Raw genomic sequence first — 24,378 nt, forward strand, 5'->3', positions numbered from 1 at the left:
GTAATATTCAGGAGCTCAGCAGGAAGCTTCCGAAATCTTGAATTACGTTTTGCTATACACTTGTTCCTCCCAGCCTTCCTTGATCCCTGGAACTCATACTCAACTTCCTTACTGGAGCAATTCATTGCTACCAGACTTTCTGCTTTAAAATACCCGTTCTGATTCTTTCCAGGCTGTCACAGACTGGGCTGTTCCAACGAGACAAGGGGCATTAGGTAAAATGCTAAATTAACACTCATTTAAAAAAAATGGTTTTGGCAAACAGTAATTTTTAATGACTAACTATTCATGGAGAAATTTTAGGCATGTGTCATCAGGCGAGAGGAGCTTTCACAGAGTCAGAGGAAAGACAAAGATCTCCTTATTTGTGTTCATTTGTTCCATTTTATAAAGACACAGTCCTAAAGCAACTAACCAAACACTATCACAGAAGTCTGCTGCTTTGGGGATCTTTTCAATGCTCCTGGCCACACAACAGGCACTTCTTAAAGAGACTACATTTTATTTATCTTATTAATTTCTGTGCCATTTCTGTACTTGGCATGTATTGGCTACTTAATAAATGTTCATTAAATAAATGCTTCTGCAGCGAGGGAGCCATGAAGCTTCCACTTTCGGAGCAGCCTGACTTGGACATAGCCTGTGTTGAATCAAAGCCCAGAAAACCCCATCAGCCTAAATTATGGGTAATATACATTAAATTATTATCATGGACTATAAATTCCATAGGAGATAAAATTTATGCATTTGTGTGTCATCTTTGCAAAATAAAGCATTTACTATGTAGCATAACTGTAATCTATATTCGAACTTGACAACTTGCAGTATCCCATTCAGTAAGAAAATCTGATGACAATAATGTCATTTTAAAGGGAACTACATAAATTTATAGTCTTTTTCAATGAAGCCCTTAAATACAGCTTTGAAAGAAATCCCACACCATCTGCTTAACTCCACTTTGTCTATATCTAGTACCTCATGTAGTTGGGCATAAAGGCTAACAGTGTGGATTCTTGTTTTTTCCTGGATTCATGAACCTGAAAAAACAGATTAACTGTGTGACCTGGGAAAAGTAATCTAACCTCTCTGTGCCTTAGCAGTCTTATCTATAAATATTGGGACAATAATAGTATCTATCACATTGTGAGGATTAAAAATTGTTTATATATACATAAACTGCTTAGAGTACTGCTTTGCATATAGTAAGTGTATATGTACTTTTCGTAGAGTAAATGTATATGAGAGTTTGCTATTACTATTATCATTGTTATGATTATTCATAGAATATAAACATTTATATCAACTTGAAGTAAACTACAATTAACAACTACCAATCATTTACCTCACACAGCTAGAAAGTAACAAGTTCATTTGACATTCTTGAGAACTAACTATAAACAGATGCTGTGCAGTTTGATCCACTCTGCTTTAACCCAGTACTGTCATCAGAAGTATTACAAGTGAAGGAATACCTCCGCATTTTTAAATTCTATAAGTAGGAAAAAAATGGGGATGTCTAAATATAAACATAGGAGACTAGTTGAAAAGAAACAATTTATAGTAATAAGAATTCTATAAAAATACTTTTATTGACATGAATACATAGCTGAGATAAACTGTTAAAGGGGAAAAAATGAAGAGGTTACATGGCATTATGATTTCTTTTTGATAAAAGACACAATAGATATGTACTTATTATATATATATGCACCGGCAAGGAAAAAAGCCTAGAAGAATAAGTGCTAAATTATTCACAACATTATCTCTGTATGACAGGATTATGGGTGTATTTTCATTCTTTTCACTAACGTTATTTTGTAACATTAACTTAAAACACAACTCAAAAATAAAAATGTAAGAAAACATTAGGATAAGCTTTCATAAACAAATACACTTTCAAAAATACTAATTGCCTAAACAGAGATTATTAACCAAATCATTCATAAACTTGAAGGCACTGTGAAGAATAAGATTATTAGCATGTTAATAATTAACTATTTGGAAAAAGAAATCAAATACTAAAGGTATTCCACAGGGCCAGGACAGTAATTCTTAGAATCTTAACTTAAAAAGAACTTTGGGACCACACCGAATCTCTATCTGTTACAAGCACAATGTCCTACACTTGCCAGAAAACATACATTATTTTCTAACTGGTGGGTATTTTAATAGAAGATCTTTTTTTAAAATATTTGCCATATTTTTATAAAATTAAGAATTTAAAATGGTTAGGAAAGCAGGCTTCCCAATGTTACTAATACAGGTTACCAATGCCAAGTGTTTGAGAACATGTCAGGGATGTTGTAGACACATTCCTTACAATGAGTGGGCAATACAAGATGTTGACAGAAACTTTTCACTTTAAAATTATTTTAAAGTTTATTTTAAAATTTCTATGAATCCAGATGCTCATGAACAACCAACAGATCTTCAGAAAGCCATTTTCTGCTTCAATTATACCCTCTAGTCAAGAATGTGGCACGGCTGACTCTAAAAACAATTATAAAGTGCCACCTAGTGGATATTTTTATAAAGTTTCTCTGCTTACACTTAAATGTTATCAAATAATCTTTAGAAAAGCTACTCTGGGTAGTCAAAAGGTACACATTTTCAGTTACAAAATAAATAAACACATCCTGGGGATGTAATATACAGCATGGTGACTATAGTTAATACTACTGTCCTGTATATTTGAAAGTTGTTGAGAGAGATTTTAAAACTTCTCATCACAAGAAAAAAATTTCTAACTGTGTGTGGTGAAGGATGTTAACTAGACTTACTATGGTGAGCATTTTGTAATTATTCATATATCGAATTAGTATGTTGTAAACCTGAAACCAATATAATGTTAGGTGCCAATGTATGTCAATGAAAATAAATACTCTGTATTAGGAAATAGCTCTCTCTCAGCATTTCCTCACCAATTACCAACTGAGTTGGTGGACAACATATCATTTTTAAAAAACACACCTCTGACTAATAATATTGATTTTAAATCTCAAGTTGAGCCTCTGCCACCACTACAGAGAATAAGGAAGAGCCCAATTATCTGCTAAGTGGTCCAGGACCTATAATGACAGCGTGTAAAAGTCAGAAATAAGATCCAATTTAACAGAATGTGCTTTTACCATCCTTTTCAGTTGATAGTAATAAAAGATTAGCATTGTTATTATCAGGACAGTAATTACTATTACCATTGCTATAAGCTACATGAAAACAAATTCCATTGGTCTAAATAAGCAACATCTGCCTGGCTGGTTTGGCTCAGCGGTTAGAGCTTCGGCCCAGGGACCAATAGTTGTGGTTTGTCCCCAGCCCTGATCAGGTTCCTGCGGGAAGCAACCAGTGGATGTGTCCCTCTCATGTTGATGTTTCTCTCCCTCTCCCTCCCTCCCCTTCTATCTGAAGATAAACAGAAAAATATCTTCAGGTGATGAAATAAACAAACAAACAAACAAACAAACAAACAAACAAACAAGCAAGCAAGCAAGCAGGCAAGCAAGCAAGCAACATCTGATACTTAGAAATCAGTAGGGTTACCAGCAAAGCCTTTAAAGTAGTTCCATGTCCCTGCATGTGTAAGCTGCAAAGACCCTCTTTTACCATTAGGAGTGGCAGTCACACAAGTTATGACCAATTAAATTGAAATTAATAAATAGAATTAATGTGGAGTAAATATGTAAGCAAGATAAAGTAAAAGACTAAGATATACAACCATTTATAGTTATAGTATGTGATAATTCAGATAAAAGTTTAGGACTAGATTTAAACAGATGACACCCACAATCTACCTAAATTTTCCTAGTATGGACTCAATAGTTTGCCTTCAGAAGCAGTCTATAAATATATTTTTTAAAGCTTCTAATTGTCTAGATAGTTTTGGTTTCCACATTGCTAATCAGAAATGATCAATGTATTTGGAGAGCGTCCTAACTCACTGATGGAATGAAGTTTTGATTTTGAAGAGTTGTCTGCAACCTGTTGTAATTGACTTCCTTGAGAAAATTTTGCATATTTTATGGCTGTTCTTGGGTATCATATTTAATTTATAGATATTTTCTGTTTAAGGAGCTACTCTTCTAAAAATGAAATGCTCATTTTATAGAATTGTTAGGGACTGCAAATCCAGTCCTCGGAGGCCACTGTGTCCTCCAAATTACAGATGAGAAAACCATGATTCACTGGAGTAAAAGGTTAGCTTACAGTTACCGAACTAATTAATAGAAGAGTTAAGATTCAGGTTTCCTGACCACAAAATTAGAACTTTTCCCACTATATCACTCTGCCTTTTTATTCTTTCTCCAAAAAGAAATGAATGTTTCCATTAAATTCTTCTTAGGGTCCTCCTGTTGCATTTTTAATCTAAAAGGTCCATGTGGTAACACTGTCCAGGTGTGCTTGAAAGGGTGTTAACACTGAGTTTCTTCATAATCCTCTAAGAAAAAAAATAGCAAGACAGGGGCAAAGCAGCTTCTATGGAGCAATTTACATCAGTGATTTTGACCAGGGGACTAAGAGACCAGGGAACAGACCCAGCAGTTACTAAAACTAAAATGGGAACCATTATTATTATTGAGAAGAGCAGAAGGAGCCGTTTCTGCTTCAAACCAATGAGTTCGTGTTAGCTGAAGAGGCACTGTTTCCTCAACAGGCACTCAAAATGTGATGGCTGATAAACAGAAGTGCACAGACTAACCTTGAGCATTTCAGAAGAAAATCTTTTGTTTACCTCAAAACCACCATTTTTTACCTCCCATCATCTCACACAGTAAATATATATACAGCACACATTCTTTGGTCTCTGAATCAGTTCCAAATTCCAAGGTCTGACACCTTTATCTATCTATGTCTTCCTGTGAGATTTCAGGCAATTGACACTTCTATTTAACTTTTAAGGTACAGTTTAAAGTGTCCTGTTTGTTATATTTTACTATTTATTACTCAGAGGACCATATTTTGGACACAGTAAATACCACACACAAGTGAAAGTCTAAAAACTTGGATTCAAATACTGACTTGGCTAAATCACCTAACCTCTGAGAATCTCTGGTTCCCTCCATCTGGCCCTTGGAGAGGCCTCTCCAGTTCTACATTATTCTAAGGCTGTATTTCTTAAAGAGTCTACAACAGATTTGAACACAACAAAACTTACCATGCCTGTCCCTAACACTACTTCTTCAGCAAAGGCTTTAACAGAAGTCTGAGGAGTGCAGTGATGGTAACAAATCTAAAAGGGGCTCTTTGTAGGTTGTAAGTGAATTGCTTTTGAGAAAGTCTCTATAGACATCTCTCTTTGGCCCCTCCTCTATACAAACTGCTGTGGGAGCCTAAGAAAAGCAGCTTTCAAACTTGTAAGTGCATAGATTTGGTACTGCTGCCACCAGGCTGCAAGTGCTGCCAGGGGACGGGCATGGGGCAAAGCAATTCTATGCATCACACGCCTCGTCTTCCCTTTACTTGGCAGCTATAGACACTGGGATCAGTCAACCAGCTAAATGTCAAAAGTCCCAAAGTTATTACTAATGCAAAGGTTTCCAGTCTGAAACTTTACAAAATGGTATAATTTTAAAAGCATTACAAAGGAGATCTTTTTTATGTTACTATTATAAGCTAGGAATAATGTGTGAAAAATTTAAAAAGTAATGAGACAATGGTTTAGGAATTACACAATGTGTGTGTGTGTGTGTGTGTGTGTGTGTGTGTAAGAACATTCACACACACCTTTCTGGAGCAAAGGTATTACTGGCACTTATTAAAAGAATCAAGTAGAATCAATAGGCACAGTTTTAAATACTACTTACACAGTCTGAGAATTTTCAAAGATATTTACATGTGAATGCCTCATTTTTCAGGCTCCTCTAACGCTTATTTCCAACTTTAAGGCATTACAACAGATGATTTACTTACAGGCTCTTTTCCTTTGAAAAATGTATCATCATGAGTATTATTAATGGTTTTGGTCAAATTACACCAGATGCAAATTTAAATGCATTTTTTTTTTGAAAGAGAGAATAATTAACTTTACATTTGTTGTCATACCACTGTGTAAAAAGCAGTTAATTTATATTTTCTAACATAAATGAAATACTTGAAGACTGTCATTGAAGACAGCTCTTCTGTATAGACTGTTCTATGAGTCTTTTAGATAAAAAGAAACAAAAATGAAGAAAAGCACAAGTTTAGATATTAGAAAGTGTATTTCTAACAAAATTTTTTTAAAATAATTCTGTATATAATATGTTAAGCTAATTTTTATTGATTTTTTTTTTAAAGCAAGAGGAAGGGAGAGATAGAAACATCTATGCAAGAAACATAGATCAGCTGCCTCCATCATGCCCCCTACTGGGAATCAAGCCTGAAACCCAGGCAATGTGCCCTGACTAGGAATTAAACCAGGACCTGAGTCCATGGGACAATGCTCAATCCACTGAACCACACTGGCGAGGCTATTAAGCTAGTTTTTGAAAGAGCTTATAGTAGACAAATGTTATCCTGAATAAGAGATATTTCTAAGAAAAAAAATTTTAAATGAGTCTTAGTAATAAAAGAAAAATCTCATTATAAAGAAGACATACTTTGATCTTTGTCAGTATTATTCTCATTCTCCAACCTCCTGACAATTTTTTAACTTGGGCTGTGTTCTTAATTTTGTGAGAAAACTATACAACTCAGTTAAAGAGGAAATGAATAATATCATTCCTGTGGTTTAGAGGGGCTGGCAGTAGGTAGGTACAAAAGTAAAAATGCTGAGGTTAAAAAAAAAAGTAGAGTAAACCTTTATTAAAAACAGATTTCAAATGGCCATTGTATCAGAAATTGAGCTTTTAGACACAGAATACAAAAACTCACTATCTTGTCCCAAGAAAAACTCTGCTCTAATCAAACAAATCTCATTGCCATTACATCCCAAAGGTTTCGCTACTATAAAACTCTGTACCATTTCTATTAAAAGGATTGCTTTTCCTATCAAAGTGTTCTTTTTTCCTCATCAAAATTCTGCTAAAAACTTACTGAATGTGGAACTCCTCTTACTAACCTCATCTAACTTGATACAGGAACACCCATACTTCTTTTGAGTTCTTACTTGTTCTTCATTCTAAACAACAGATTTCAGAGTTAAACACAAACTTTAAAGACTATCCAATTTAACTTTCTCACGGATAGGAAAACAAAGTCAGGTCCAAATTAATACTTTTGCTCAAGGTCTCAGAACTTGTGCAAAGTGGAAGAACACAAAGTCATCCGTGGGGTTAATTTTTCATTTTCATTCATCATTAAAAAGTCTAAAAGGTATCATTTCTGAAGGAAACTGCAGTTTATTCATTTAGTATTTTTAAAAAACAACAAAGCAAATCGACATTTTTCACAAAGTATAAATACTTTATTTCATTAAAATTCATGTCACTAAATTCATTTTATTAAAATAACCAACAGCCATTCAACATTCAAAATAAATGTACTGAGCACCTACTGCCTTGCCAAGCACCTTAAAAAAAGGCAAAATAATATATGAGAACTATGAATGCATTCAGACCTATGAGACAATTAATCATAAGATCATAATATTTTCCCAGAAAATTTAATTAACATGCCACACCCTATTCCAACAGACTACAGGACTTAATAAAAAATATATATTGTCTGTACAGGAGTGGGGGCAAAGGTAGGTTTATAGTTGTCATACAGATCAATAATACAATAATTAATAATTAATAAATAATAAATAACTATAAACCTACGTTTGCCCACCCCTCTATATTCTTCCTCAGTTCCAGCTGCTTTTTTATAACAACCTTAACTTCAACCTCTAATTCACCCCTTATAAACCTCTAACTAATTCACACCTTATACTGTACTTAGGTGATGCTTTCTTGAGAACTGGTGACAATACACCCCTCTACAGATTACAAAAAAACACTGTAAAACTTCCATGAAGTTTCTACCTAGACTATAAAACATGTTCAACTTAGGTTTGTTTCCTGAAACGTCACATTCAATTGCTTGAAAACTGCCGTCGTAATTATCCTAAATCCCCTTTTACTTAAAATACCACTTTGCATCATGTGTTTATCGAGTAGCTAGAACCTTTCTAACAAGATTCTACTAATAATCCCAATACTTAACTTTTCAAACTGTGATTCCAGAATAAGAATAATCTTTCTCAAATAACCTGTGCTAAGTGTTATATAAGAATAAGTAAAATAATACACTTATTTTACCCTTGGGAGCTATGGTTTTTTTTTATGACAAAGAGATCCCTAAAGTCTCATATAATTGACTCTAAGACATCTACTCTAATTTTTAATTCAATATTTCAGATATAAGAAAAGTCATCAAAACAGGAAGTAGCATTTCCAACTCACCAAAGTTGTTTTTTTTTATCCTCACCTGAGGACATTTTTTCGGTTTTTGTTCAGATAGAGTGGGAGGGAGAGAGAGGAAGAGAGAGAGAGAGAAACATCGACGTGAAAGGGACACATCGACTGGTTTCCATCCACACAACTCCAACCGGGGCCAGGGACAAACTGCAACCAAGGTACGTGCCCTTAGCGGGAACCGAACCCGGGTCTCTCTGGACTGCAGGCTGACACTTTAACTGCTGAGCCAAACCGGCCAGGGCCCAAAGTTTTAATAATGAGTTTTATCAATGGTCATAATTTGAACTTTTCCCAACCATATTACTTTTTCTGTACCTACCAAGGAATAACAATCAAACGAGAAACTTTGCAGATACAGTATATGATTTGCAAGAAAATGGATTTCAGAAAACAGAATCATAAAATTAACCTGGATTTCTAAGTGCAATAAAATGTTTTCTTTTAATACACTCTTCCATTGTGAATATTTAGGTATGTCAGAGACTTATCAACATTCTTTTTTCCTCCTAAATATTTATGGCAACAGTTTCTGAAGGAGACAATCAGTTTGCAGTCCTACGTGGATCTAATAAAACGTGTGAGTAGTTTTACGCCACTGCACTCAATTTTACTGTTCCTAAAAGTCTATTGGGACATTCTTCTCAATATGATTCTAGCTTTGTCCATTTTCACTCTTTGGACTGATTTTCTTTGGTGAACTATAGCATTCATTGCTCTTTGCTGAGTAACAACAAACACATAAAAGTACAATTTTTTTTTTCATCTTGTGAATAATATTGAAACGCATCCTTTGTCAGGTTAATCTTGATATGAAGATTCAATGTTTTCCTTTGGGGATCAAAGAAACAATGCAGAAGAAATAGTAAGCATACCATCACTTAAACTCTCTTATTAACAGTCTCAATGGTGTTAGGCTCAAATCTCTCAAAATTTCAACTATACTATGTGTGAAACTTCTTTTAGGAAAAAGTGACTTCAAGTTACAGACAGAAATTCTTATTGCATCAGCCAAAATCTAATCTGAATACTTATTTTTATTTCTTTACACTTTCCAAATCAAAAACACTTTTGTTGGGCAACTGCAGATACTCAGCTGAGTCAACGAACATATTTCAGACAGCTGCTTCTTGCCGGTGAACCTAAATCTATTTTTGCTGAAGGAAATGAAGGTTATACAAAGAGAAATAAAAATCAGAGTTAAAAAAATAGTTCCTACACACAAAAAAGGCCTCCACTTGGCACAATTTGAGAATGATACAGCAATCTGAAATGTAACCAGAACCCTACTAACAGACATTCTTCAATTATGGGGGAAACTCCTTTTAGGAAAAAGTGACAAATACAACAATGAGCTAACACCAATTAAAGAAGAAACTCCCAGAATGTCTCAGGTAAGCGGTGGAAAGGTTGTTGGTGTGGATAGTGGCAATTCATTGAATGTCTGTCTCTACCTACCTACTTCTTTAAATATCAAACCTCTTCTATGCAGTATAATTTTTAAAACTGTAAAATAATATACAGTGATTAAGAAGATCATCCTGCCCTGGCCAGTTTGGCTCAGCAGTTGAGTGTCAGCCTGCGGACCAGAGAGTCCTAGGTTCGGTTCCCACTAGGGGCACAAATTAAAAATTAAATTAAAATTAAATTAAAAAGGAAGATCATCCTTCCATTTAAAATAGGTTTCGCTGTGTTATTAAGAAATTAGGTTGTGTACTAACATTTTTGCAATAGTTTACAAACACTAAAATTAAAAGTTTTGTAGCTAAATTTCAATGAATATAAAAATTAAATTAACCAAAATTCTCCTCTTCAGTTTATCCTATAATTTTTATTCTAAAATATTGAGATATTGATTTCATTTCTTATATACTGAAATTACTATTTGGTAAGAAATGTACTCTCTTCCTATTTGTTCTAAATTGATATGAAATATATTAATGACCCAAATTTTGTCAACTGATATTTATCTCTAAAGTATCAGAAAAGACCATTACCTCAAATGTTGTGACTGAGAAATATAGCTAAGGCTAATATATAACACATATGTATCAAACTCAGACTCAAGTGTACTTATATACATGTAATTATATATATAAAAATAATTATGAATATAGTCCTAATTTGGATCTACTTAATAATTCCTAAGAAATGAGTATATGACAAATCAAATAAAGAATAGAAGTTGATCTATTCTCTATTTCAATGCTCTATGAGTCAGAGCAAGGGAACAGAAAGAACTGGACTTGGCAGATAGGCCTGGCTATTTACCAGCTGTCTAATTTAAGAGCCTCTGTTCAGTCGTGTAAAAGTAGGCTCGTACCTACCATCATAGAATGGTAAGAATGGAAGCAGATAACATGGAAACCCCTTTTTAGAGTGCCACACATGCTGCCTTATTAAACAAAAAAAGCATGAATGGATGGAGTTCTTCTTTCTTCAAACTCTATGGTACCACCCACCCCAAGAGATGACTATAGTAGCTTCTGAGAGATAATCTCCACTTCCAAGCTAATTTCTATCAGTTGACTTATTCAGAATCAGGCTTAGAGTCTTTCATTCTCTGAATCCAAACTCTGCAATAGTACTTCAGTCTTTAATTCCTTAGGTTGGCATTGCACACATTTTTTAGGCCCTACCTGCCCCCCCCCCCCCAAAGTTCCTTTGTCTTTCTTGATTTCCTGGAAGATAGAGTCAAGACTCAGCAGTCAAGACCCAGCTCCCTGGCACTTGGGTACTTTCTTGCCTCTTATTGTTTACCCAGAGATCCCTCATTTAAAATGCCCTTTCTCTATTCCTCTCCATGCAAGTCAAATATGATCCTGGGCAAAATAATGTCTCTTTCCTCCAAATTTCCTAATTCCCTACAGCACGAGCTATAACCTGTGATCTTCTTCTATTATTGTCTTAAATGATTACTTTATATTCATGACACTTAGCTTCTCATTTATCCCCCACTCCAGACACATCCCCATCATCATCATCATCATCATCATCACCATCAATAGCCTCTTAATTATAGACAGTGAGTCTTAAACATGAAGTTCCCCCATTCAAAATCACATATTTAAATCCTGTAAGTTAAACTTGCCCACGGTTCATTTTCCCCATTAAGTGTAAACTCTAAATAGAGGAGAGGGCTGAGGAAGGTTTGGCATCCCTTATTGGTCTTTGAAGTCCCAGGAAAAATGTAAAGGAAGAAATAGAAGAAAACAATCCCACCATGAGTTCAATCTTTACTAAGCAGAAGGAGTAAAAGAGGCAGAACCTCTCAATAAAAATGTCTTTTAAATGCAAATAATTTCAAACAAATAAACAAAAATCTCTGGCATTTTTTTTTTTTTTTAATTTGAAGGAAAGTGAAACATACTCAAATCAATCCTTGAGTGAGCTGTAGTAAGAACAGAAGAAAGGCTATCTTGATGAGCTTTAATCCCACCAGAACCACAGACTACATGACCCCATTCAGTGAAAAATCAGACCCACTGTTGCCCTGACACTGATATCTAGAACTTCTGACTCAAAGAGTTCCAGAGCGCCACCTTCCTAGGTCCAGACTGGTTCTTAACAGTTGTCAGGTTACTGACAAACACAAAAACTCTGTGTTTACAGGGCAGCTTGAGACTTGTAGAAAATAACACTGCCATCTACCCAGTGTAAGGATTAAGTAACAGTAAATGACTATAAACGGATAAAAAACTGAAAACAAGATTCCTCTAAGCTCAAAACAGACCTTAACCTAAGGACAATGATGCCATCATTCAAATGAAACATAGTGCTTGGCTAGCACAGGAAAAGGGAGTCAAATGTCCATAGCTAAGTATAAAAGAACCGTACCAATTCTGAGTAGGATTTGGTGGGAGAAAATAGGCTGGCACTGGCATATACACAGAATGAAACCATATTCAGTGATCTTCAATAACATGATGAGGTCTAGGTGAGCTTCCCAGAGGAGTCCCAATTCCTCAAAACAACTATCAATATTAAAGTACAGCCGCTGCTATATTTTCGGTTCTGTTGTTTTTATTAAAAAGATTTAGTGATTTATTTTTTCAAATTTAATTAAACCTGATCAGGTTTTTAGAAATGTAGATTTTGCCGCTGGATAATGAATGGTAATATAGTAGAAAATGAACTTTAGGAAGCTCACTACTCTTTCCTCAGAACTACAGATACAGACCAATTTGAACGTTTCACTGTTTTCTTATCCAGATATAAAGTTCCAGACAAAATGAATATTGTTATTCCAGCAATACCTACATTTAAATGAAGTTATTCAGAACTACTTTAATAAGATTTTTTCAATAATCTAGATAAACCTGTATTTTGTATAATCACATGACTATATAAAGCTCAACTTTGAGCTTACTTTTACATATATCACTAACTTTGCTGTGTAACAGATTTAAAACATGAGTAAAAATTAAATACATGGCAAATTTATTCTTAAATTAACCTTTAAAAATCTCTCTTCAAAGTTAAGCCCATTTAATGCAGAATCTGTAATAAATGCATTTCCTGGTTTTTTCTGAAGAAAATTTTTGTATCATATGTTTATAAACTTATATACATTATATTTATATACATTATAAACTTTCTACTATAGTTAAAGATGATTCAACTTACTTACACGATAGTTTATTTTTAATATTTGTTATAGCTTATATGTTTAGAAATAGATAGTTTTCTTTCAAAAGACATTAACTAAAATAAGAATACTAAATGAGTGCTATAGATTTTCTGAAGCACTTTCAAGTCTATCTAAATTAATAAAATACTAAGTGAATTAGAACTACAAAGGAGACTTTGTCACTGATATTTAAAATATTAATGTGAATACTTAATGGGTCAAGCTTTTTACATTAATCAAAGACACAATGTAAGACTGGTTAGAGTGAGCATTCTCCTTATGAGCAAAGTTTTCATGTCAGGTAATTTCTCCCATTTTTCCCTTATAAGCATAAAAGGATATTTCTCTCCTGCATTTCTGAGGCACAAAAAGTTATCTGTTCTCCCAGAGATAGGATGATATTATTAACTGCTTCTTTTGGAATAGAACAGTTGGCATAATATATTTTTGCAGAGTTTTGTCAAGTAAGCAGTTAGGAGGGATAAATTATCAAAGACAGTCTGGCTTCTTCTTCTTCTTGACTGAATAACCCAGCAAATCTCATAAAATACTAAGTGAATTAGTACTGCACACTTTATGTGTATGAAGGCTGGAGGTGAAAGTTAACAACTGGCCTCTCAGTAATAAATAATTTAATGTTAAACTGAAAAGAAAAAACTACAAACATTTTTTAAATTCCCAATTTCATTTAAAATTAAGTTAATGTTAAAAATAAGTCCTTCATCAACTTTTTCCCCCTTTCTCTTTTATTTTTTGAGGGGTTACAAAATTATTCTCTTGCCTTATTCTCTTCTTAGCCTAAAATTTGCCATACTTACATTATTTTGTGTCCCCCAAAGTCAGAAAGAACCTACTTAATCTTGGTTCATGGTCAAATACATAGATAACTCTTTGACCAGGACCTTCAGGAGTGATTAGGCAGTGTTTACAATTTACAGACGGTTAAGATAGAGTTTGTGTCCCCTGCTCTGTATGGCCTATTATTAGGTGCCTTTTGCCTTTGATCCACAAGCTCAGAGGCACTCACGAAATGAATTCTGAACAAAAAACACATTTAGGAAATATCAATCATATGAGACTCCAGAGTCAAATTATTCCTTGGAAGTGGTTGTAGCACTAATCCTCTTAAGACAGAATCCTCTTTTGGGAAGTCTGAGTGAGGGTAGCAAGGGAAGGAACTCAGGCCCTCGAAGTTGAAGAGTCCCTAGCAGAGAAACCACAGGAGAAAGTAATGGACAACTTGCCTCAAGCACTAGATGAAAACAGGCCCACAGCATCCAAGGAAAGCCCACCAGTAAAAACCAACACTGATTCAAAAATGGTGAGAAAAGCCCTGGCCAGTTAGAGCATCGGCCCACGGACTAGAGCGGCCTGGGTTCGGTTCCCAGGGTTCGCTAAGGCCATGTAGCTCGGTTGCAGTTTGTCCCAGGCCCCGGTTGGGGTCGTGTGGGTGGCAACCCCTCAACGTGTCTCTCTCGTGTGGATGTTTCTCTCTCTCTCCCTCCCACTCTATCTCAAGAATAAAATGCAAAAATGTCCTCAGTGAGGATTTTTAAAAAATGGTGAGAAAAGACACAGGGTTAAGTTAGATAGCAATTAACAAAGGGAGGGACAAACTGCCCTGGTCACAGCTGTGGGGCTGGAGAAACAGAAGGAGTAAGAGGGCAAAGCTTAAGGTTTTACACTGTACAATGAATGCCTAGGTTGCCTGGTGAATGAAATTGGGAAGCCAAAGGCATTCATTATACTTTCTCAAAGAAAAGATAAATATATTCTTTCTCTAGAATAAGTCAACCCTAAACAACAGAGAGGAAGGAAAGTTTGATGTATGCTCCCACTTGTGGGATTATGAGAGAAAATAACTAGCAGACAGTCGTGGACCAAAAGCCCAGTAATTTAAGGACCTAAAGCCCAGTAAGGTAGATTCAGGCTTTGGTAGTGGTGCCCAGATAGACACCCAGTGATAAACTATTTGTCATTCCAATTTAAAATAGGATACAAACTATTGGAGTCAAAAGGAATCTTACAGATCACTGGTCTACCACTCTCATTTTTCCAAAAAATCAGAGTGAAATTCAAGAGGAAATGACCTATGTATGATTTATAAAGCTATTCACTGGCACAAATGTTTACAGTATTCATGACTTTTACTACTGCTTTTAGGGAAATTATTATTGCTGAGATTTCCCTGGAAAACTTAAGAAAACAAACAGGGAAGATAGTGGTAACAAGTTTGACAATAGGTAAAATATTAAGATCAGTCAACTAAAACTATGGACCACTAAGTATAGATTGTTAAAGTTAGGAAGAACTGTGATATGAAAACTGGAATGGCGTACACATATAATCAGATAAGAAAAGGAATGTCTGAGAAAAACAGAAGTCGGTAAAGACCAGAAAAGGAGAAAGAGTGGCAAATGCAAGCTGAATCATTTACTCAAGCTCCTGGAACTTATGCAATGTAGAACAAGACAGGCTGCGTAAGTCACTGCAGCTCACAAACAGTTGCCTGTGGGTCACTCTTCCTCAATTTGAATTAAAGAAAAAAATCAGTAAAAGATGTACATTTCCCTGCCAAAACTGCCTTTAGAAGCCAGGAACAGTTGACAATTATCATTTAACATAAGAGAACATTACATTATAATGTGATTTTCTCGGGAGAAAAAAACTTTGCTTGCAAATATACCCAGCTATTTCCAGATCTCTGGACTTAAGTGGGTTTGAGAAAAGGTGCAAATGACAACTGGAAAACAGAGAAAAATAAAAGCAGCTGATGCAAAAAATAAAACTGATTAAAACAACAACAAAGAAGGGGAAAAAAATGGCCATCAGGGTTTTTGTTAAGATGGTAAGATGGTGTTATAGACAACTTACAAAATTCTTTTTTTTTTTTTTAATCCTCACCCGAGGATATTTTTTCCATTTTTTGTACAGATAGAGTGGGAGGGAGAGAGAGGAAGGGAGAGAGAGTGAGAAACATCGACGTGAAGGGACACATCGAGTGGCTGCCACCCGCACGACCAACCAGGGCCGGGGACAAACTGCAACCGAAGTATGTGCCCTTAGCGGGAACCGAACCCGGGTCTCTCCGGACCGCAGGCTGACGTTCTAACCGCTGAGCCAAACTGGCCAGGGCAACTTACAAAATTCTTTAAACAAATATCTAGTAATCTTAAAGAACTACAGGAAATATAGAGGGAGAAAACTTACATTTGGCTAAAGGGAGTATAAAATTTAACTAAGTTCTATGGAAATCCACTTGTCATTATGTGGTAGAGTTTGAAATAGGGCATATCCTTTGACCCAGTAGTTCTAGTCCCGAACATTTATCTTAGAGAAATCACATGTACATAAAGAGGCATGTACAGGAATCTCAAGAATTTTTCCTCTGCAGCTTTATTTCTAATAACACAAATATTGGAAACAACCTAAAAAAACCATCACGAGGAAGTAGATAATAATGTGGTGCTTTCATACAGTGAAATACAACTATGGTCACAAATGAATATAAGCAAGGATGGTTATCAAACACGAGCTTGAGGTTTTCTAGGTCCAAGATGGTGGCATAAGAAGAACTTACCTCCTTCCATGATCACTGATTCTAAACCTAGAGACAAAGCAATTCCTCTCCAGTTATAGCTCAATAAGAAATGAGGGATGACATTATATATATATATATATATGTATATATATATATATATAATAGTTTCTGTACAACAAGCCAGAGAGACCACAAAGTAACTGATAGGAGGGTATAAGAGATGAAGACACTTATCTTGGAAACCCTACCCGCAACGCACCGACCTGAAGTAGGGAAGGATCACTGAAGGGCCGCGCGCATAGACCACCCCCCCACCCCCCCCACCGCCCAGGGACATGGCAAAAAAAAGCGGTTCAAAAACCATCTAGAAAAACGTAAGGAACCCCATTTTCAAACCCTAGGGTATGTAACAAACAGGCGAGAACTGAGAACTTGCTCCGGTATTGGATACAGGAGAGAGTGCCATTTGTTACGCTCACCCTCCACCTCGATCACAAGATCCAGACACTCTGCTCCGTCCCAAACCCCAGGCCCATACCAGGTCTGTAGCTTGCCAATGCGAGGTCCTGCGACTTGCGTCCTCTCCAGCTATAGCTCCGGGTCCGGGACAGCTTGTCCTTGGAATCCCGACAGTCCCACAGTCCGCACCCACTCCACTTATATAGCCCCCGCCCCCAAGCGGCTTGTCCCTGAGACTTCCCACAGGCCACGCCCACTTCAGCCACAGCTCCAGTGTGGCGACTTTTTCCGTAGACTCCCTATCGTCCCATGTCACTCCAACTGCAGCTTCAATCAGCTGCCTAGATGTCCTCCTGCGACTTGCCCCTGGGACTTCCCACAGCCTTTGTAAGCTCCAGCTCCTGGAGCTCCACCATGCGGCGGGCCTCCAAGACACCCCATGTTCCAAGCCCACTCCAACCACAGATCCAGCAAGCCCATTAAGGAAGTCCCAGTGCAGCTTGGTCCCGGGACTCCCGCAGCCTGAGCCAGCTCCCGAGCCACCCTGTCAAGGTGGCCCCGTGCAGCTTGCTCCAGGTCTTTCTGCAGCCCAACCTCACTCTAGCTCCAGCTGGCGCGACAAAGATGCCCCTTACACACAGTCTACCAAAAACAAAACCAAACAAGCAACAACAAATAAACTACACAAAGCCATTATTTCAAGACTGGGAGACACTTCTGTTTCACTTAATTCATTGAAACAAACACAGAGACAGTCAAAATTAGAAAACTGAAAAATATGTTCCAAATGAAAGAACAGGGAAAACGCCCTGGCAGGTTTTGCTCAGCTGTTAGAGCGACAGCCCAGCGGACCAAAAAGGCGCCAGTTGGATTCTGGCCAAGGGCACGTTCCTCCTTTGTGGTTCAGTCCTCTGCCTTGGTTAGGGTTCTGTAGGAAGCAGCCAATAATGTATCTTATCAACGCCCCCCCTCCCCCAAATGTATCTGAAGATAAATGGAAAAATATCCTTCTGTGAGGATTTAAAAAAGAGAATAGGGAAAAACCCAAACCCCATAAAAAAGAACTAAATGAAACAGGCAATGTAACATAAAAAGTTCAAAACAATGGTTATAAAGATGCTTAACGAACTCTAAAGAATAGGTGAATTCAGTGAGAACTTAACAAAGAGATAGAGGGAAAAAACAATCAGAACTGAGGTTCACAAAAACTGAAATGAAAAATACACTAGAGGAAATAAAAAACACATTTAGATGATGCATAAGAACAAGCCAAGGCGCTGGAACACAAGGTAGTGGAAATCACCCAATCAGAACAGCAAAAAAAGAAAGAATAATTTTTGTTTAATTAGCATAGCTTAAGGCACCTCCAGAACAAAATCAAGGATATAAATATTTGAATCATATTGAATCATAGGGGTCCCAGAAGATGAGAGGTAGAAAGGAACAGAAAACACATTTGAATAAATAATAACTGAAAAATTCCCTAAGCTGATGAAGGAAACAAACATCCAAGTCCAGAAAGCACAGTCGAAAACAAGATGAACCCAAAGAGATTCATACCAAGACACATAGTTAAAATGCCAAAAGTTGAAGATAAAGAGAAAAAAAATTTTTTTTTAACTTTTTCTTTATTGATTTTATAGAGAGAGGAAGGGAGAGGGAGAGAGACTTAGAAACAATGATGAGAGAAAAAAAACATCCTTTGGCTGCCTACTGTGTGCCCTACACTGGGGTCTGGGCCCACAACCTGGGCATGTGCCCTGACTAAGAATTGAACTGGTGACCTTTTGGTGCATGGGTCTACACTCAACCACTGAGCCATGCCACACAGGTGAGGAGAGAATTTTAAAAGCAAAGAGAAAACCAACTAGTTACATGCAAGAGAGCCTCCCTAAGACCATCAACAGACTTTTTAGCAGAAAATTAGAAGGCCAAATAGGAATGGCATTATACATTCAAAGTGATGAAAGGAAAAACCTACTGTTAAAAACTCTATCTGACAAGGTTATTATTCAGAATTGAAGAAAGATAAAGAGTTTCCAATTATCAAGTGTGATTTATTCCGGATATACAAGGATGTTTCAATATCTGCAAATCAATCAATGTAATATACCACATAAACAAAATGAAGGATGAAAATTATGATCATCACAATTGATGCACATTTGACAAAATTTCAACATCCATTTATGATAAAACTCTCTCAAAGGGATGGGGTAAGGGAGGACTGGAAGAGATAAACCAAAGAACTTCTATGCATATGTGCATAACCAATTGACACAAACAATAGTGTGGGGAAGGCAAGAGGGGGGTGGAATAGGGGATGAGGGGGAAGTTAATGGAGGAAAAGGGGGGGGACATCTGTAATACATACAACAATAAAGTTTAAAAATAAATAAATAAATAATGAACATGGTATGGCTCAGTGGTTGAGCATTGACCCATGCACCAAGAGGTTGCCGGTTCAATTCCTGGTCAGGGCACATGCCCAGATTGTGGGCCAATTCCCAGTGGGGGGCATGAAGGGGGCAGCCAATCGATGTTCTCTCTCATCGATATTTCTCTCTCCTTCTCTCTTCCTCTCTCTCTCAAATCAATAAAGAAAAAATAAATAAAAGAACAGTGGATATAGAAACATAAATCAACATAATCAAGGGCATATATGATAAACCCACAGCTAGCATCATACTAAAAAAAAAAAATCTAAAACCTTTTCCTCTAAGATCAGAAACAAAACAAGATGCCCATTCTCACCATTCTTATTCAACATAATATTATAAGTCCTAGACACAGCAAACAGACAAGAAAAATAAAAAGATATCCAAATTGGAAAGGAAATAAAAAAATGTAACTATTTGCAGATGACACAATACTATATAAAGAAAACCAAAAGATTCTACACAAAAAAGTATTAGAGCTAACATATGAATTTAGTAAAGTTCCAAGATATGAAATTAATATTCAGAAATCTGTGGTGGTTTTATACACTAATAAAAAACTATCAGAAAAAGAAATTAAAATAAATCCCATTAACATAAAAAAAACACACCTAGAAATAAATTTAATCAAGAGGGTAAAAGACCTGTACTTTGAAAACTATAAGACATTGATGAAAGAAACTAAACAAGGCATAAATAAATGAAAATTTATACCATGCTCATGGATTTAAAAAATATTAAAATGTCCATACTATCTAAAGCAATCTCCAGATTAAATGCAATTCCTATCAAAATATCAATGACATTTTTCACAGAACTAGAAATAATAATTCTAAAATGTATATGGAACCACAAAAGACTCAATTGCCGAAGCAATCTTGAAAAAGAAGAACAAAGTTGGAGGTATCACGGTCTCTGATTTCAAACAATATTACATAGTTACAGTAATCAAAATGATATAGTACTGAGACAAAAACAGACACATAGATTAATTGAAAAGAACAGAGAGCCTAGAAATAAACCTATTCTTATATGGTCAATTAATCTATGACAAGGCAAAATATACAATGGGGGAAAGACACTCTTCTCTTCATTAAGTGGTGTTGGGAAAACAGGACAGATATGTGCAAAAAAATTAAAGTATACCACTTTCTTACACTATTCATAAAAATAAACTCAAAATGAATTAAAGACTTAAATTAAAGTAAGACCTGAAACCATAGAACTCCTACAATAAACCATAGGCATTAAACTCCTTGACATCACTCTTAGCAATATTTTCTAAAACATATCTGCTTAGCAAAGGCAACAAAATGTGACTACATCAAACTAAAAAGCTTTCTTTCACACAGTGAAGGAAATCACCGACAAGACAAAAAAGTGAACAGGAGAAGATATTTGCAAATTACATATCCAATAATGGGTTAATATCCAAAATATATAAAGAACTCCTACTACTCAACATCAAAAAAACAAACAAACAATCCGATTAAAAAATGGGCAGAGGACCTGAATATCCATTTCACCAAAGAAAACATACAGATGTCCCACAGACACATGAAAACATGCTAAACATCACCAATCATCGGGGAAATACAAATCAAAATCACAAAGAGATATTGCCTCATACCTGTCAGAATGGCTATTATCAAAAGATAAATAAGTTTTAGAGAGAATGTGAAGAAAAGGGAATCCCTTGTACACTATTGGTGAAGTTGTAAATTAGTGCAGCCATAATGGAAAACAATACAGAGATTCCTCAAAAAATTTAAAACATAACTACCATACAACCCAGCAATTTCACTTTTGGATATTTATCTAAAGAAAATGAAAATACTAATTTGAAAAAACACATGCACATCTATGTTCATTGAAGAATTGTTTACAAAAGCCAAGATATGGAAGCAACCTAGGTGTCTAACAATAAATGAATGGATGAGATGTGACACACACACACACACACACACACACACACAAATGGATTATTACTCAGTCATAGAAATAAATGAAATCTTGTCATTTACAATTAATACAGATGTACCTAGAGAGTATTATGTCAAATGAAATAAGTAGGACAGAGAAAAACAAATACCATATGATTTCATTTATATGTAGAATCTAAAAATAAAACAAATTAACAACAAAAAGAAACAAAAATAAAGCCATAGATACAGAGAACAAACTGATGGCTGCCACGGGAAGAAGACAGGGGATGGGTAGAATAAAGGAAGGGGATTAAGAAGCATAATAAACTTCAGGTTATAAACGAAGTCAGGGAGATGTGATTGTACACCATAGGAAATACAGTTAACAATATCATCAAAATTCTGTACGGTGACAGATGTTAACTAGACTTATTGGGATGATAACGTTGGAAGGCATATAAGTATTGAAATACTATGTGGTGTACCTGAAATTAATATAATATTGTATGTCAAACATAATTAGAAATTTGAAAAAAATCATAATGTTGAGCAGCAAAAACAGGTGTTACAGAGAAATCATATAGCACTGATTATTCATGTTAATGTGGTTCTTTGTATCTTATTCACATATTATATGCCCTGTATACACATCACATTTTCTAAATACCATGAGTGTTATTTCTATTTTTAAAAAGCTCTCAGAAGTAACACTGTATGTAACAAACTATTTTAAAAGGTACTTTTATTTAGGTATCTGCATATAACAAGTACCTAGCATGCACTTAGGACTTTATAAAATTATCTCTTTATACCACACAACTCTAAGATGAATATTTTCATCCTTCGTTTACATATGAGGAAACTGAAATTGTGTTGTTAGGTAGAGTGCCCAACCTTACACAGCTAGCAGAGGTGGGATTCAAACCATATCCAGCTCTGAAAACACCGTAGGTAGGACTATCTTAAACACAACAGCAAAAATAAATTTCCAACACAAAAACAAAACTAACTTGTTATACTAGTTTACTATTTTAACTCATCTTAGCATAATGTATCTGTAGATCATATTATAATAGTTTGTAGTATTAATTTTATCTTATAGTACATCTCTGTATTACTTCATAATTACAATTTACCCTAAACTCCATAAATTGTAAAACTGGCAACAGACAATAATTATATTTATGAAAAGGCTCAAGTTGGCTATTCTTTCATAACTTGAATTTTCTCATTTCACTTCCCTGCCCCTAATCAGGAAAGCAAGTGAACAGGTTTTGGAAGCCCCATAGAAATTACTCACCCCCCACCCTCTCTTTCCTCATCTCTCTTATTTGTCAGCTTTTATTTTGTTTCTTGTTTTTTCGTTTGCATCAGGCAAGAACCACTGGGAAGAATTTATAAGTTTATTTCTTCTGAGCTATACCCTAACTTCTTTTTTCCCAAAGCACTGCCAACTGTGCTCTGTAAATTGTAGTCACTTAATAAATGCTGATTGACTTACTACAGTGGAACAGTTCGCCTCTGGTATTTCTCAATATCCCAGTGAATCCTCCACATCTATAAACATGCTGGAGATGATACCAGGTACCGCTAGAGGCTTGGGGTCTTCCTGAGGGTGCCTGGGACAAGAAAAACACAGAGAGAGACCAAAGACAGTCAGGAGAAACACAGAGAGAGAGAGAACATGAAAATAAACAGAGGATAGAATAAAGAATGAGAGGAGCAAAGGAATCAGGGGTTACAGAGAGATTAAGCAGCCAGAGACATTCAGAGACAAGGAGGAAGTCAGCAATCTGAACTGGGGTTTGGAAACCACATTTTTGGTATATTTACCTATATAATAGGTGTTCTCGTGTTACTAAATTTATAATCTCATCAACAATTTCTAAGTTATTTCTGAGCTTATATCTTTATTAAAAGTCATCTTCACAGGGTCTCATCTTTGGAGATACAAATACACAGGCTTAACATAATCCTCAAAATAACCCAGTTGTAAATAAGGATTTTCCCAACTCTCCAATTTAGAAAATGGTTACTTCAGAGAGGTAATGTGACTTGCCCAAGGTCACAAGCAAGCACATAATAATTGGGGCTCCAAATCTTCTGATTCCAAAACCTAGTGTTTTTTCTAATATTCTATGTTGTCTCTATTAGAAATGAATCATATATAAATCCAAGCTGTTTTTATAAAATAAAATTCAAACTACACTGTCAAGATAAATTTTTCTATCTTCTGGAACACCGAACTACTCAGGTTATTCACTAGGCTACTTTACTTCAGGGCTTCATTTATTTTAAAAATCTATCAGAAAAAATGAATCAGACTAAAAGTATCTCAGAATAACAAAAATTTTTAAACAGAAATGAAATTAAATGAACATCCATTTGACAAAATTGTGACAATTAAAAAAAGGGGTTAGAATTAATTCATTGCTTATACAACTTTATAATTTCAAAGTCTTAGTGATTCAACAAATTTAAGCTGAAAGATCAAAAGATGCTTTCACATTTCAATAAATCCTTAGATCTAAATACTAGGAAACTTGTCTCAAACTTGCTCTCTCATGTCTCACCTAAAATCTCTAATGCAATTTAATTTCAGGGTAGAACATAGAGTAGAAATGATTTAATGCACCACCCTTTGTAAGCATTAGTATTTTCTTTTAAGGACTACTTCTACTCTTCTAAATAAGCATGCCCTTTTAGAAGCAATCAATGTAATTGCCAGAAAAGTTCCTTTGATATAAGTGTAAGCCTGTTGTTGGATTTCACACAAGACAAGATAATAAAAATGCAACAAAAATTTCTATTCAAGTGTGCATCAATATATTTTTCCATGTTCAGCAATTTTTAAACCAGGCCGAAAGTATGGTACTGCTCTGCCCTCTAGTGATTGGCTAGGATTTTCTATCTAAGTACATACTTTAATTTATTTTTCTAATTACTTTTTAAGCAAAACTTAGTATTTAAAAAAAAAATATATATATATATACAATAGTTGATTTTTCAT

The 24,378-nt window shown here is 35.4% G+C and overlaps 1 protein-coding gene across 9 annotated transcripts in view; it reads right to left on the reverse strand.

Annotated features, from left to right (window-relative positions):
• The window catches only part of BBX (BBX high mobility group box domain containing), a 285,638-nt gene that overhangs the window by 124,894 nt on the left and 136,366 nt on the right, over positions 1-24,378 (reverse strand). Inside the window, exon 2 of one of the 9 annotated variants that reach the window (XM_036242409.1) lies at positions 22,870-22,987. The exons of the other annotated variants lie outside the window; for them this stretch is intronic. The gene's annotated coding sequence lies outside the window, so the exon portion shown is untranslated. The remainder of the gene's footprint in view (positions 1-22,869; positions 22,988-24,378) is intronic. 9 annotated transcript variants of the gene reach the window in all.

The sequence above is a fragment of the Molossus molossus genome, unplaced genomic scaffold, assembly GCF_014108415.1.
Source record: "Molossus molossus isolate mMolMol1 unplaced genomic scaffold, mMolMol1.p scaffold_m16_p_5, whole genome shotgun sequence".
Lineage (NCBI taxonomy): Eukaryota > Metazoa > Chordata > Mammalia > Chiroptera > Molossidae > Molossus > Molossus molossus.